Here is a 17,608-nt window from a genome sequence, read left to right on the forward strand (position 1 = left end):
TTGTTACCTCAAATTTCGCATCCACTTCTCCAATATGATTGCATATTCGTCCAGGGAGAATTGATATTGAAATATCATCATGTTGTCATCCTTATGTCAAAAACAAAAGAATAACAACAACCAACCTTTACCAGAGAAAGGTTGAAAATCGGTTTTAACAGTTGCAATCAAAAGTTGAAAACCGTTGAAACACATATGCTTTTATGCTAAACCAAAAACGATTCAACATATTGTGACTTTTTCACATATTATTTCTACCAGAACCCCTCATGATTCTTTGATAAAGCCTACCAACATGGGATACAACTTAATCCTGCTAAATCAAAAAGTCACCCAAACCACAAGGGTTCAAAATATATGAGATTGAATATTAAGGTAGTAAACCGAAATCAAACATCCCATAAACATACAGAGCAATAAGATAAAAGCATTCAAGCACATGCTATGTAAACCGAAAACTATCACAAGAAAAATTATAAATCAAATAATTTTATTCATAATAGACCAATACAAGAAATCAAAAATTGATGTCTATTCTCTCTCTCTTAGTTTTTGTGAAGATTGCTTTAAAAAACTGGATTCAAATTCCTCTGAGAACTTCCCCTTTCAGTAGATTTGTTCATTTCCAGCAGTTGAGAATGAAGATAGCTAGTACTTCTTTTGAATCCTTTATCATCAGCTCATGATGTCTAATACAACCTTTAACAGAGTGAATCTGTTTTCTTAGAGAGTCTTGAGAGTAATCATGAAATGAAACAACATGAGTTTCAGTTATAACTGATGCACATAGTGCTAAATCATCAAGGGATGACTCTTCTTTTACCGATTTCTCCAATGAAATGTAATAGCCTTCTTACAGACAGGAAGAAGATATAAAAGATGGGAGAAAATCAAGGAATATAAAAATATTTGGTTTATGGAAACCGAAACTATTTTTACCAAAAATAAGAAATATTCATTATTTTTCACTAAAGAAACAAATATGAATAACTTGCCCAGATTTATGCTTCCTCACAATCAGAATTTTGGGCAACAAGTGAGGATGCAAGACTCAACACAATCAGTGTGTGTTGAGGTGAGAATTATTCTCACCATATTTAGCAAAGACATCCTTAGGATGACTTATAAACACAGTGGACTCTTTTTCCTTCTATTCTTTCTTTCTCTTGTAATTGCAAGAGTTTGCAATCTCCTTTTGAAAACCTAGAAATTTACCAGTCTTCTTTATGCCTTTTCGAAGAGCATTGATAAGTTTGATTTCGCAAAGGATTGCAACGAGATTATTTTCTTCACACAAAGAACTTGTCGTGTCATCAGAAAAACTAGTTTCCGATTCTCTTGGTATTTCACCCAATTTTACTTGTTCAGATTCTACCATACAGGTTTTATCTGAGAGGAAATTCAAAAGGATTTCAAGTACCAGGATTAACCTTTTATTTTAATTAATCTCTAACTCATGTTTTTCTGGAAGTTGATTAGACTCACCGGAATCATCACAATTAGAGTTGGCAAGAAGTGCATTGCAATTAGATATTTCTTCATTGGATTCTTCCTCTAGAATATCAACAATAGTGGAGACATACGCCTTATTGCACTTCCTAGTTTTCCAGCTGGGACAATGTTTTGGCATATGTCTGATTCTACGACACTTGAAGCATTGTACTTTATCATTACCTTTTTTATGGCAAACTGATAGTGTATCTGGAACACCTTTATCGATAGATAAAACGTTCTTAATTCGTTGCGCTAAAAACACAATAGTTGAGTCAATCTCTTTTTCAACGGGTGCCTTAACCTCTTGACAACGTTTCTCAGTTTGATTATTCAGCAGAATTTCTCTATCAAAGATTTTTAGATTTCCTACAAGAGAGCTTCGAGAAAGTGTAGAAAGATCATTTCCTTCTATTATGGCATGTTTTTTAGACTCGTATCTGGATAGTAACGATCTGAGAATTTTGCATACTATTTCCTTTTCAGGTATGGCTTTTCCAAGGAAAAAAGATGCATTAACAATCTCAGAAAGTTTAGAGTTAAACTCCTGGAAAGTATCGTTATCATCCATATTGAGATGTTCCCATTCAAATGAAAGAGTGAGAAGTTTAGCTTCCTTTTCAGATTCATCTCCTTTGAATACAGTCTCAAGAATATCCCATGCTTCTTTAGAAGTTCTACAAGCCAGCACATGATGTAAAAGATCATGATTAACTGCATGTATGATGGCATTCAAACCATCAGAATTCTGCTTTGCAAGAACTCTTTCTTCAAGAGTATAAGAAGCTAAGCGTTTAAACTCATACTCCGAATAATCCATCGGCGTTGGTATCCCTCTTCGATTAATAACCATGTTTTAAAATCTCGGGATTGAAGAAAAGCTTTCATAGCCGATTTCCATAATGGGTATTTTGTCCCATTAAATCTTGGTGGTACGTTAACTGAATCACTCATTAGCTTCATTTTTTATAGATTGGATCGCACCAAACACATATTGTTAGATCTTTTCGTGTTTGCGTGATCTGATACCAATTGAAAAGGCGAGGGTACCCCAAATATACCTCAAGCTAAAACTTTTCCTACCTATAAGTCCTTTCTCCCAAAGTGATTGTCTATGGACTAAGTCGAGACAATACAACTAATCAGTTCACACTTTGTGTGATCGTCTATGGATACGAGATCGAGATAATACAACAACGAAGTATGTTACTTGATAAAAAGGTTCGGAATTAACCAAACACAATAGGTTCACTTATCAAGTAAATAGGAATTAACGTTTGTGTAATTTACTTTAATTATAATAAAACAATTATAATGCAGAAATATAAAGTAAATGACACAACAAGATTCTGTTAACGAGGAAACCGCAAATGCAGAAAAACCCCGGGACCTTGTCCAGAATTGAATACTCTCAGGATTAAGCCGCTATACAAAATTACACATAACTTCGTATAGTTGAGACCAAGAAACTAAACCTATAGTTCACCTAGTTCCGTCTGTATTCCCACGCCTCCGACCTATGAATAAGTCACGTACTTGGAACAATTCCTTTGGTTCGTATTCCAAACGGTAAAGGAACAACAAATCTGTTTGGTATCAACTCTATTCAACCAAGTGATATGAGTCGGACAAAGGCTCTTTTGTTTATCTTAACATAAACTCCTTCGTCAGGTCCTTAGATCTATCTTATATTCAATTACCGAAGTAAAAGTTTAAGATTAAGAAAACAACACTATTAATCCAAAGAATTGTGTTGATGCCGATCTACTCAATTAATCAATCCAATCTATCACAAGGATAAACCGATTATTAATTGGATCCTCTTTTACCGAAACAAGTATTGTGCATACCAAAGATTATGAACCCACAAATCAGAAATCTTTAATATCTTCTTCGTCTTCAAATCTTCTTAGATATTTAATAATAACTTGCACACAATCACTTGAATCTCTTGTGATCAATCACGCACAGAGCGGAGTCTGTTAACAATGGATTATCACAAGATCGTCTTTAGGACTAACAACAGTCTAAAGATCCCTGTCGAAACTCTGAACTAGTTTGAGTGAATCTTATATCAGAAGAGAAGATTCTCAATCATAAACAAACTAGGTGCAATCAAAGTTCAACCACCGTTAGTCAATCAAATCAATGAAAACAAAAGATAAACCGCAATTATCTAGTTTCCCACCAACGGTACACGCTAGAGCTTCTCAATCCCAAAGAAGATTTTAAACTGAGCGGCCGTAAGAGATTTCGCCTAATTAGGTTACTCTCCTCTCCGAATAGGCGGCTACACCAGTAACAACACAATAAATAGGAAGCTTGTTGTTACGAAGGATTAGTTTGTTAGAAAGGAAAACTTCAAGTATTTATAGACAAGGAAGTTTGGACACCAAGGAATTTCCAAAACCGAAAATATTCTCAAGATTTTCATTAAAGCACAAATTCGGTTTCCATAATTCCTGAAAATGCTCTGTCCAAAAATAATGATCGAACTCTCTCAGAAAATCTCTAATTAGTAAATGCACATTACTAATTCTTATTTTCCTAAAAATGAAGTTAATTACCTTAATTAGAAGATTCTTTAACTTATTTATGTTTCGATCCTAGTATTCTCTTCCCTTAGTTATTAAAGAATAACTTTGAACAATTAAAGAAACAAATATTAACATCACATGTTCAAAGTATGTCGACGTCCTTACTTTGTAAGTTCTCTTTCACACTTACAACCTTGAAACCGATTTGCCACACTTCCAAACAAGTTTAGAATTGGTTCATATGACTTTCAAGAACTATGCGATTGATCAAATAATATTCAATCACAATCATGGGTTTACCAGTTCTGCCGAAACAAGTTTCGGTTCTACCTTCCATGTGAGTACTGTGCATAGTCACACTAGCTTTCCAAAATTCGTTTGACTAGGTACTAGAATCGGTTCCCCACATATATATGGTATCTAACTTATATTTTTTGCACATGTCCATAGGATCGGTTCCCCTTTGCCTAAAAACGTGTTGCACATGTTCAAAGGATCAGTTCCCCTTTCTGCTATAAACGTTGCTGCACCTCATACAAGGATCGGTTCCCCTTTATGATGTATTGCACCTCTTACTAGGATCGGTTCCCCTTTCCCATATTTGGTCAGACATAAAATCACAAACCCGATCATACCATCTCAGGCGATTACTTAAGATCGGTTTCACTAATAAAAGTCATACCAATACATAATTCAGGCCTTTGTGAATATTTCTACCAAGAACACAAACCAGTCGTGAACGGTTATACTCAATCACACATATTGGTTGTTCATAAGATATTCAATAAATAACAAAACCAATAACGCCTGTCGATTTCCTTTTCGATTCAAAAACAAGTTTATGAACTTACTTCCTTAGAATACATGTAAAACATTGTTCCCTAGGATGAAATCCTCACCTCATACCCATTCATAATCACAATAGCATTCAAATGATTATGGCGATGTCTTATATACAAAGTTTAATGGTTAAGCAATAAATCTCGTATTGTATTCCTTAATACTATGTCTATCTAGAGTTCAAATATGCTTCGCAGTTTTGTTTTCAATATGCACGACTTGAAAGATACGTTAGGGAATGAAACAGTTTAAGTCCAATATCACTAACCTCAAGTGGAAGGATGATTATTGTCGTTGTAGCTCCTTTCTTCTTCACATCTTCAAGTCTTCGCAATACTTGTAAAGTCTCAAATCCTAATACTTTCAAGCTAACCTATACGAAGTTGACTCTAGTACATAATCAAGCGACTCTTAACATGAGTTTTGATTCACTAAAATATGAAAACCAAACTTGACATACCAACGCTTGGTGGGTTCAACCGAACTATGCTCTAGCACTAATAGAACATCAAAAACAGGGAAACTAGAAACATGCTTACATTAAGACAAAATATATTTCTTATTTCAAAGACATAATCAAGGATCAAGAAATCATTCAAATCGAACATTTTAATTAACAATCGTATCACAGAGATTTTCGACAGAGAAAATTTGGGTGAATACATTCACGAGCATAGTTCTTCTTCCTGAAAATGATCATCACATACCAAGATACAAATTTGCAGTATCGGATTTTGCAATACCTAGAGAAAAGATAGATAAGAGAACAAATCTAATAGGTAATATTATGATCAAACAATACAGTAAGAATATTTATTTACATACAATAAGAATTTTTAAACAGATGTTGTTGGGATCTTAAGGGGGCTTTCAAAAGTCAGATGAAACGTAGAAAAGACGAAACTGATACAACGGCATGTGATGTTTTAATACAAATCCACTGTGGAATTTCGATAAGGGTAACTCTAGCTATGAGATAATCTGATTACTCAATTTTAATTGATTATACGCTGGAAAATGATGGGGTTAGTCGAATAATAATAATAACTTCAATAAATTGAGCTTAACAACATATTAAATTGAGAAATCTCAAAATGTGTAAAATTTAAATTAAATTGAGCTTAACAACATCTACATTATAAGTGACAATGGTTTTTTTCCATATGGACGGTCATCTACATTTCAGATACATAAAGGATGCTTCAGATTGAGTCATATGTTTTGGTTTCTCAATTTACATTTTTAGCATATAAAGAAGGGTTGAGATTGAGACACTAATTTAAGATTTTCAATCTATATTTCCAAGGGTCCATATCGAGCCACATATATCAATCTCTACTTCACCCTCCCAGTTTCATTTGTTTGGAGTTATTCTTCATATTCAATATAAAACTGTTTATTTATTGTAAATTAAACTCCATCTTAGTTCATGCTTCGAAAAAAATTTGATTATTTTCTTTTATCTTCATTGTCTTTTTTCATCAAAAATAAAATTAAAAGATCTTCTTATGCCCAATATTTCAATTTCTCCAATGTGTAAAATATTTCTACCAAAGAAAATCTCTTTTTATCATCCACTGCATATTAGAAAGACGGTTATTTGTTCCCTTATAGTTTGTACTTTTTTATAGTTTATTAATTTTCATCAAAATTTCTTTTCATCCAATTGGTGGTTTTAAATTTGGGCTATGGAGAAATGTTTCAGATTTTTTTTTTTTGTGGTTTTAAGGTTAATTTTGTAAAGATTACATCAGCGCTCATTAGATTCATCAAATGGTTTTAAAGTGCAGTAGCTGCAGCGTTTTCAACTTAATGTTTGTATTTCTCTCTGCTTTCTGAATTAGAATTTTCATTTTTAAATTTGTATGGTGAATATTTTTATTTTTTCCCAATTAATTTTATTTTAGTTTGTTAAGTTTTGTTTGAGTCTGATTTTTCACATCCCACTTCCTCTTCACAAGAATTATAAAGGTTGATTATTTTTCAAGTTCTATATTTTATTCTTAATCCTGTAAATTTAGTTTTTGGTATGATTTTCAAATCTCACTTGAAGCGTTAATACGTGACCACTACCAGTTGAATTAACTTTTAGTTCATCGTACTTCTTTTTGTGTTTATAGCAATCTTGCCGGCTCTAGCTAACCCAAATTTTTTCACTTTCTGTAGACCTCGAATATGGGCAAATGGAAGTTGATTCTACGAACCAGATACCGAAAAATAGACATTTTTTGTATCCAAATGCACAAATTATTTTAAGGTATTATATTGTAATGTGAATAATTATAGAGTCGATTTCGTCGTTTAGGTTCGATTTTCTTAATTTGGTTTAACAAAAATGACGTTTCAAACATTCATAAATTAGTCTTACTTTGTTGTCCGTCGTTTACTTTGGCACTCTTGGGTTTACAACCTTTGGTCCATTTTTGTTGTATTGGTAAGTTTGAGTTTTTTGGTTGTTTTTCTTTTGTTGTATTTGTTGTTCTGGTGTGTATGTGATGATTTTAGTGTTTTTCTTACCTGAGTTAGATCTGTTAGCTGTCTAATTAATTTCTGAATGTTAGGTTAGTTTATAAAATATTTTAAAATCTTGCCTTTGCATTTAGGTGTATTATCATTTCAGTTTTTCAAATTTGCAGGTTCATCGAAACTTTTACGGAAATGAAATACCACCTAAAGCAAGGGAGAAGGGACACAAGTTGGTTTTCTCTGTCGAGGTAAATACCAATATTTGTTTCCGTACATTGAGGTTTGGTAAAAATCTTTTCATTACGTATTCCGGATGAATGTAGCACTGCTACAGTCCATTGTAGCAATGTTCACGAAGTATAATATAGGATATCGTTATTATTAACATGTTATTTAGGGGGTTTGCGCAAGGTCAGATTCGTTTGCCAGATATATATAAGGTCGGGTGAAAGGTTTATTCGCGTTTTTGTACTGTTGGTATCACTGCAAGCTACTTTTGGACCCTTAATACCAATTGAGCTTGGATAAAGTATAAAAGTTCGGTATTTTTTTCCAGGGACCTACTATATGTTCAGTTCGTACAATTCTCAATAATTTTTAAGCTCAGTTTTCTATAACACCACAGAGGTTGGAGCAAGTGTAAATTATCAATTATGTGAATGCTTTGACAGAAGGTCTACAGATGTTGACATGATCAAGGAGGTTGTAGAATTGTAAGTTTTTCTCATATCATTTGGCTCTTATAACTCTTTATGCATGTACTTCGAAATAAGATATTTTGTTATTAGAGATCCAACACCCAACATATTGGTTCTTGCAACAGTCTCTATTTTTCAGTTTTTACAGGATAACTGAAAGTTAGAGTTTGTGTTATTACTGTGTTACCTGATAATTATACCGATATCGGTCTGTGAAATCTGTTTGTTGGAATTTGCTGAACAAGGAAAAACTAGAAAATATTTTATGAAAAGTATGTTGGTAGTGTCCAATAGAAACATAGATTATGAATTGGGATTGTGGTGCCCAACATAGGTTGGTTTAATAAAAAATCAATTTTGTTAGGGAATAAAATCAGTTTTCAGTTGCTTGATGATTTATGTTTACGGTAAAATGATGGATGAAAAAAATAGATGGTGCCATGTATCGTGTTAATTAATGAGACTAAAACTAAATCTTGCATCTCTTTCCAATATCGTACTTAGTTTCCTACCTTTTTTTAATCTCAATTGCCTATGATTCAATCGGGATAAGATCATGTTGAGTTAGTGTGTCACTTTCTTATAAATTAGTGGTTTGAAATTAATTGTGTTGAGTAATTTATTTTGATTTTGTAACAAATTGGAAAGCCTGTATGATGGCCGTGAAGAATTTCCTTAGGCACGATCTTTCCTTGTAAAAGTTTTGTAACACTATTTCATAATGAATATGGATATGCAACTGGAGAAAGTTTGGAACACCAACATCACTACCTTATTATATTAAAAATTACTTTCTCCTGCATTGGTCATTGCAGCAGTCTCACTTCAAGCTACTCTTTTAAATAAGCTATTAAATTCCATGTCTTTTTTTAATATAATGTGGAACTGATATTTTTCTCAAATTATACAGGTGAACTGTTGGAACTTATGCTTTTGCAAATAATTTTTTCCGTTTGATCGTTGGCATGTTGATCTCGATGAAAGATTTTCCTAACAACAATCCACTTATACAGATATCGGCAATCATTATCGGTATGGAATGTGCTATCTTAAATAGTTGGTTAGACATAGGTTAAATTTGGCCTCCTGTAGTCATCAAGCATTAATGTTCCTTTCAAGGTTATGTACAAAATGGTGCGCATACATGTATTCTCTTTGATTTCTGAAGTAAGTTGGATGTAATCCTATATTTTTGTATGCATAGGCAAAATTGAAAAAGTGTGTATGGAACCACGACATGTTGGATTTTGGGAACATGAACACCAGCATATGCAACATCTCTTATATTCTTTTTCTCTCTGTATACAATTTTTAGATTTCTGTTCCAAAGTTTTAAAGAACTTTGTAAAGGTATTGGAATATTATGGGGTAGTAGTAATGTAAAAGTTATTGTCGTTCAATTTTAACGTTTCCGTATTTTACAAATATTTACGTAAAATTCCACAATTCTGCTAATTATTAGAGCTTTACATATTTTTGGTTAATTGTTAGTCTAAAATTATGCATTCAAAACAAATTTAAGTATGCTTCAACCAAAAACAAACAAACAAATGCAAGTCAAAATAGGTGATTGTTTATTAGAGATCATCATCAGAATAACGTCTTGAACAGCATGTCTAGCGTATGTATGTAAAAAAAAAAAATTCTAATAACACTAGGAAAAAGTGACACAATGTAATAACACTGGAGTTAGATTTAACAGGACATATGTCGAAATACGATGAGAAACAATCATTCGGCAACATCAAGAACAAATTAAATCCCGTGCCGTCATATCCTAGTATTTTTATATAGACTGAAAGCCATAATATTTGAGCATAAAGTGAAATTCTAAATTGAGCTTAACATTGAAAATTGAATGATCACATGGGAAATATTTCTGCATTTCAGCAAAAGCTACAAGAACATACATAAAGCTTAACAACATATTGAGTTGAGCAATCTCAAAGTGTGTAAAATTTAAATTAGATTGATCTTAACAACATATTTTAATATAGACTGAAAGCCATAATATTTGAGCATAAATTGAAATTCTAAATTGAGCTTAACATAGAAATTTGAATGATCACATGGGAAATATATCTGCATTTCAGTAAAAGCTACAAGAACATATATAAATGTCGATATACCATATTTGGAGATTTATAAGGGAATGTACGTTATGAGATTTAACAGTTCCTGATGGCAACATGTAATACATGCCAGTGAAAGAACTAAGTGTTTTAGGAATCCCAAACCAAACAAGGGACGAATTAATGTTTGATACTTATATAACACTCGACGAAGCATTAAAAATGTTATATAAAAAGGAAACCTTTATGGTAAAATTTGAAAAGTAACTGAATTTAAATTATATTCCCATTGTCACTCCATGTTTCCATGTGTTTTGCAAAAATGTGCATTGCAAAAGCCATGGATCCTAAGAGAACTTGTCCATATTTCCATCGTTTATCTCAATGGAAGAAATTTTCCTTGCCCCACCGTATCCTGGGGTAAACCCTCCCAAAGTTGTTGTCTTACTGAAGTGTTTGGAAGAAAATGCGTCAAAGAAATCGGTGTTGTTTACACAATTTCCCATGACTTTGACAGTAGATGGATGTATGAGAAAATCGCGTCGGAATGAAGTGATAAAGGAATTTTCTGAGGAGGGGTTTGATGTGCTTCTCTGTACTGCGAAATCTACATCGACGGGTAATGATCTATCAATTGCATCACATGTATATTTGTACGAGTCATGGTAGATCCCTTGGCTGTAGAACATGCCCTAAACGTGTATATCGAGCACAATAAAATGAAGATGTTAAGATAGTCATACTTATAATCTGAGACACAATTGAGGAGAATATTTTGGACGTAGAATAATAGAGGAAGAATTACAATGTTAGGAGTCTAATGCTGGGAAGTTCAGATTTCCTTCACCAGCTACTCAACTTTTGAACGATCAATATTCGCACTTTGAGTTAAATGGTCAAGGTAGTTTGAGTTAATTGCAAAAAAAAAAGAAAAAAAATATAACAGAATCGAATGAAAAGCATGGCGTAACATTTACCGTTAAATGAAAAATTATTGGAATTGAGACAGGATCTCTGTGGCTTTACACAACATGTCTAGTATGTAAAGAAAGGCATGTCTACAAGAAAGGCGAGCCATGTTAAATAAATTCACCAACTCCACGATAACAAGTATAAATGTTAAGTTATAATTACATCCACCTATTTCTTATTACATGTTATAAAAAAATATTACTAAATTAACACATGCTTTGTGACAGTCACGTTCTCCGTCTTATAGTACATGATGGTCATCCAACGGTATATTCATAACAATGGGACAAACAATTGAAGTGGTTATAGATAAAAATATAAGAGTAACAACAATGATAGTATTGACAATGTTAGATGTACAGGTAACCATAATGTTTATGATAAGCACAATTTTTGGAAGAAAAAAAAACAGAATGCAAACTTTTAAAGAATAATTTTGTTTTGCAAAAAACTGGGCAAACTGCATATAAGAAATATTAAATGCAATAGGGAAATCAATGGTCTTTAGATTCATATTTGAAAAGAGAAACTTCATATATCTTAGTTTAAAAGCACATCATGACATTTTTCATTATGATACTGCTTTGGAGAAAGCATATCTATTAAACAAAAACAAAAGGGTAAGTACAACTCCAGACACCTACTAAGAAAGATCTGGTAAAAAAAATGGCATTAGAGAAAACGAAATGGATGGACATGATGAACATGCCCAATGTTAATCAAAATGGATGAACATGATGATGAAATGGACGATATTATGGAAAGGGATCCTAACATGCCACCGTTAGTCGAGATAGAAGAAGGAAACAGAGTGTTTAGAGATTATAGATAACATAAGTATTTATTTTTAGACACACTGTTTTGGAGACATATTATTATCCTCCATCAATTATATTGTTTAAAGTTTTTCAAACCAAAACCAATTGTGACCATTTTAAGCTAAATGGATGCTAATCTTATAATTCACAAAGCTACCATGGTGTTCTTTTTTGGGGGACCATTGTCCATCTTAGATAAGGTATATTAAGCTGTATCATGAAACTATGCTTAAGTAATAGTTCAAACACCACCAACAAGCATGTAATGCTGACAAGGTGTTGCAGAACCAACATGGCTTCGGGGGAAATAAAGTCATGACTAGGTTCCCAATATTCACGCGCACCAATATTAGCGAGGATTCGCCTCGCGCCCGTGATCAAATACCTTAATTTCTTTTTTTTGAACAATCTTTTGATCAGATTGATTTTTTAAAGGGATGTGGACATCTGATACCCTTTGTGTATCTAACAATTTGATTATTTAAATTTGATATTATAAAACATAAGTAAATATATTAATCTTATGGACATATATTAAAGTAATTAAATTTGATATGCCTATATTTATTTGCAATTGGACATAATTAAAAAAAAAAGATTCCAAATTTTTTTTATTAATAAATTGTCTTATTCAACGATTTTATCTGTAAAAGTTTTGGAAGATATCGCAGATTTACGTTGAATTTCTCCTAGAATGTGTTGTTGTGCAGGAGCCGAGCCAGGATTGGGTGTGCAAAAATTGGCTCTGAGGTGCAAAATGTCTTTTTATGAGCGCAAAGAAGTAACATGATTGTATGTAAAACAAAAATCTGGAATTTTGGGCCTAAATTAGGTTTTGAAGCCAGCTGGGCTGGGGGTGCAAGTGTATACCCTTGCACGGCTGGCTCTGTCGCTGCTCGTAATGTCTGAATTCCAATCTGGATGAAGAAGGTCGCAATAGAAGTCGGCCTAATATATATTGTTTGCAAGCCTGCGTGCCATCCATCTCAGGAAGCATCAGACTATACGTTGAAGCACATCAATGTTAAGTAACAGTGGATTCAAGAAGTTTTGATGGCATCCGGACAACAACGGGTAAAATATGATGTCAAAAGATCATGTCTGAAGACTAAAGCTCCAAGTGCAAGTTTGTCCACTTTCGCGGCAAGGCATGTTTGATAGTGGGCCTAACCATAAGTCTTAAGTATTGGGCCTAACCATCCCTAAAGGTCCAACAAGGAGAGTGTCTCACTGAAGAGATTTTTCTGCATGGATATTGGCGGTGTGTGATTGCTAGCATTTCGTCCTTCTTCCATATTGTGTACAGTATGTTAAAGTATCGATTCCTCCAACAATTTGATCCACGAGAACAAATCAAAATTTGAAATTGTCCCTAATAGTCACCTAGAAAATAAAGTGTGCATTAATTTCCCATTCGCATAGAAGAGGAGGTCAAGTTTTTGATGTAGCGCGTTCGAATCTCCCCTCATGCGAATTTTTCGCATTCGCATAGAAGAGGAGGTCAAGTATCAATAAGTGTGCGTTAATTTCGCACAGATGGTCAAAGAGTGAAAAGTGCAAGCTACAAATATCGGCTTCGAATCCTACCTCTAGCTAATATTTTTTGCAAAATTTTGCTCAAAGATCACACAACAGAATCAATCAAGAGCAATATCAACGCACCAAGAGAAATTCAAAACTACAAACTCACATCAAGAGCGCTACAACAAAAATAAAGAAATGCAAAGAAGAAGAGTACAACAAACACAAAGAAAAGCGAGGAAGAGAAGAAAAAGCAATACAAATATAAGAAAAGGCAAAACTAAGACTTTATAATAAGACCTTAATAGAAGGAAACAGAAGTAAAGACTCCATTAGGGAGGCTAGACATCCAATTGTGGCGTGCATCCTAGTTCGCATACAACAAGAGGCAACAATAAGACCTAACGGGTGTCATAATTGGGGAAAACCTAGTTAACATGGATCAAGTGAAAGCTACATCGACCCTGGATCTTGAGTCATGGAGATTTGGGGTAAGATAAAATCCCATCCAGGAGAGACGCCTAAATCGAAAGATTAAGGTAATAAGATCTCTCCTAAGGAGTGTAAAACTCGATCAGGGCGCCGAGGTACACGGTTGAGTCTAGAGTTCCTGGGGCGTCTGGAGCGTACCTAGCCGCTCTTGACAAGTCTTGACTATGATGCACTCGGTCCGAAGAAACCCCACTTAGGGTGCGGTCTCGTAACCATAAATCATATCGGTGAAGGGATAAGGGGCTGCGAAAACAACTGGTTGTTGCATCACTGGATGGGAAGAGCCCACCTTAACCCGGTAGGGGTAAGCTTCCTTGAAGGGGGAATATAAGGACGGAACCCTCCATTAGGGAGCTGAATTGTGTCAAAAGACGCAAATATCATGAGGATTTTTACTCACGGGAGTATCAAGGCTTGTCATATTTGCGCGTCAATAAAACCTGCAGAGGCAATAATACAAGAAGATGATAAGGCAAGATCAATGGGTCGTTACACGAAAATGTAAAGAACGCCTGCGATTTTGCCGCCCGACCAAATAGAGGCAAAATAAGACCTCTACATAGGGAGGCGAAATAAGGCCACACAAGAAACACAAAGACCTACATATTCTTATTATAACATTATTATGCGATACTAATAGTGCAGGAATAAGGAAGAGAGGCACTTACAATACGATACAATGAACTAAAAATGGAAAAAGAACAAAAGTGCGAAAGATGAAGCACAAGCCAATGAGCATGCGATGAACAATAAGTGCGCGAAGAGGAACGCATATACTAAAGACATAGCCAAAGCAATGCAGAATGGAAGCAATTTGAAGTAACATCCACATTAGCGCGGCAAAATAAGCTAAGTAAAACAAACATTATTTATACAATCCATCAACAATAGATAAGAATTCTCATCATATAAGCATCATACTCTCATCATGAAAGCATCGCATAAAGCATTTCGTGGCATAAGCATTGCATACACATTTCATGGCATAAGCATCGCATACACATTTCATGGCATAACAATCACATAAATATTATAATCGTACAAGTATTTTCCAAAATTTTATGGAATAATATCGTATGATAAAGAAAGAAAGAATCAATACCATGCAGAAAGCTGAGGCAGGATAAACAAAAGGACATCGCCAAAGAAGTATGCAACTATTTCACTCAATTATTTCGCATAAGCAACTTGAAGATATTATACCACTGCATGAAAACAAAAAACTAAGGCAGAGGCAAGATAAGAGTGAAGAGCAGAGGCAGAGCCATTATACCACATGAAGAACATGGAATTTGGAAGAAAATCATCAACATCAATTGGTACTATCACAGCTAACAAAGAAGAAAGACGTGAAGAAAAACTCGCTCATCCAACACTTTCTCAAGGATTCTCCCCTCATAGATAAAGAACAGAGGCAACTATGGATTACCAAGAAAACATTTTTGTTCTTTATCTTCTCGGTCAAAATCATTTTCAAAGAAGACGATCATTCATGAATAAAAAGAATTCTCACCAACAATGGAGTAAGCGAAATAGAAGACATGTCATAGAAACCACACACAACAGTTCATCAAAAACCAATGAAGCATCATCTTTGCAAGACCAAACACACTCAAGTTCCGCATCATCTCAACTACTCCAATGCCGAGAAATTGAGAGCAATGAATCGTTCGATGAAGAACTTGTGATCAACAACAACAATAGTTTCGTGTGATTAGTTCGCAATACTTCACATAATTCAAGAAATGATACTTCATATATACTTCTCAAAGCTTCGGAACTTCACAAAAGAATAGAGGCAAGTACGTACTTTTTAAGAAAAGTATTCTTTCGCGTAGTTGCTTCATCAACAAAGATCAAAGACTAATCCAACATCATGCGTCTCGCTCCAACAACTACAACAACGGATTTTTTCTTAAAGATCTCTCTTCAATCAATATTCAAGAAAAAAGAGGCAAAATGTAGGGGCAAAATATCGCACAACACATTTTCTTAGTGCGCGAGATTCATTCATTTCCTTAGCGCGTGAGAAGATTTAGCACGAGCGTGAGAAGATGTAGCACGATCATGAGAAGACGTAGCATGAGCACGAGAAGATCCAATATGAGTGTGCGAGAATAACACACGCCAGATCCAAAAATAAGGGCTTTATTAGCTGTACTCCACTACATATTAGCTGTCATCCACTATGTAAACACTTATATAAAGAGAAAGGCAGGAGAGAGAAAAAGGGGGGAGAGACATATTTTGGAGAGACACATTTTGTAGAGAGAGACTTTATTTTCTTTATCATCTTCTTCCCCAAAAACTAGATCTAGAGACCTCCAAATACTCATTAATGGAGATTCTAAATGTAACATTCATGTAATTACAACAATCATAGTGAAGAACCATGGATGTAGATCACATTGATCAAACCATGTAAAAATCCTTGTGTCTATTTGTATTACTAGCATTTATATTGATAATTAGGTGATAAAGATGATTAGATCTAAAAATTATTAAAAGATGTTAGTTGTGGAATTTCCTGCAACTACACTGATAGTCGCCTAATATGTTAAATCTGTTATTGAGAAAATGGGTACCAAATACATTAACAAATTTTTATTCGGAAATCTGGATGGACAAACTTGTTACATCAGTAGCACATATCAACATTAAAGATCCTACCTGATATGAAGACAGGTTTAACTTGAAAAATCTCAGAAATCAATATCCAAGTAATAACCTAGTATATATGTACCCAAACTACAATACGAACCGAATTCCAATAAGAACAAGTCTTGTAATCTTTCTTTCAAGATACGAGTTCTTAAGGATAAATCTTGTAGGTTCTATATAGTCTTTTAGGCTCAAAAAATGTTTATATTATTTTTAACGTACTACCTTAGATATTTCAATTATAAAGATAAACATGTAGTAAAAAAATAACATAAGAATTTGGGTGCATTTTGTTACTTCTTAGGATTGGAAATTCGAAAGAATGATTCTCGGCTTTCTTTTTTGTCAAACCAAATATGACAAGACTCAGATGGTGGGTGCTAAGTGTTATTCCTCTCCGGCTTCTACTTCGTGATGGTGAGTTACTAAATAATTCTGCCGAATACAAATCTTTGGTGGGTGCGTGCACTTCAATATTTAACTTCGACAAGGCCAGAAATAAGCTTTATTGTCAACCAAATATGCCAATTCATGCATGAACCCATAACCACTAATTTTTGTACTGCTAAGAGGGTACATTAATGGTACTATTGATCATGAATTATTCTTTTTAAAAGGGCTTCAAACTATGCATGGATTTAATGATGTAGATGACAGGAGATCCAAAAGTGGGTTCTGTATTACTCCCTCTGTTTTTTAAAAGGAGACACTATCACATTTCATTTTAGCCGTAAAATAGGCCAAGTTGAAAAAGTGATAGCATCTCTTTTTTAAAAACGTAGGAAGCATCTTTTGTTGTTGCCATAATCATGTATCATGGAGTGCAAAGAAACAATCCATTGGATCTAGTACTGAAGCAGGGTATAAGGCTCCTGTTAATACTGCTGCTGAGTTGTTTGGATATGTATTGTTGAGGACTTGCGTGTTTTTCTACCAGCGCCATCTACTCTACATTGTGACAATATAATATTAGAAGTCTCTATCCTCTGCTTCAAATCATGTGTTCAACAGCAAAATGAAGCATATGACACTTTATTTTC

This window comes from Papaver somniferum, chromosome 2 (genome assembly GCF_003573695.1).
Source record: "Papaver somniferum cultivar HN1 chromosome 2, ASM357369v1, whole genome shotgun sequence".
Lineage (NCBI taxonomy): Eukaryota > Viridiplantae > Streptophyta > Magnoliopsida > Ranunculales > Papaveraceae > Papaver > Papaver somniferum.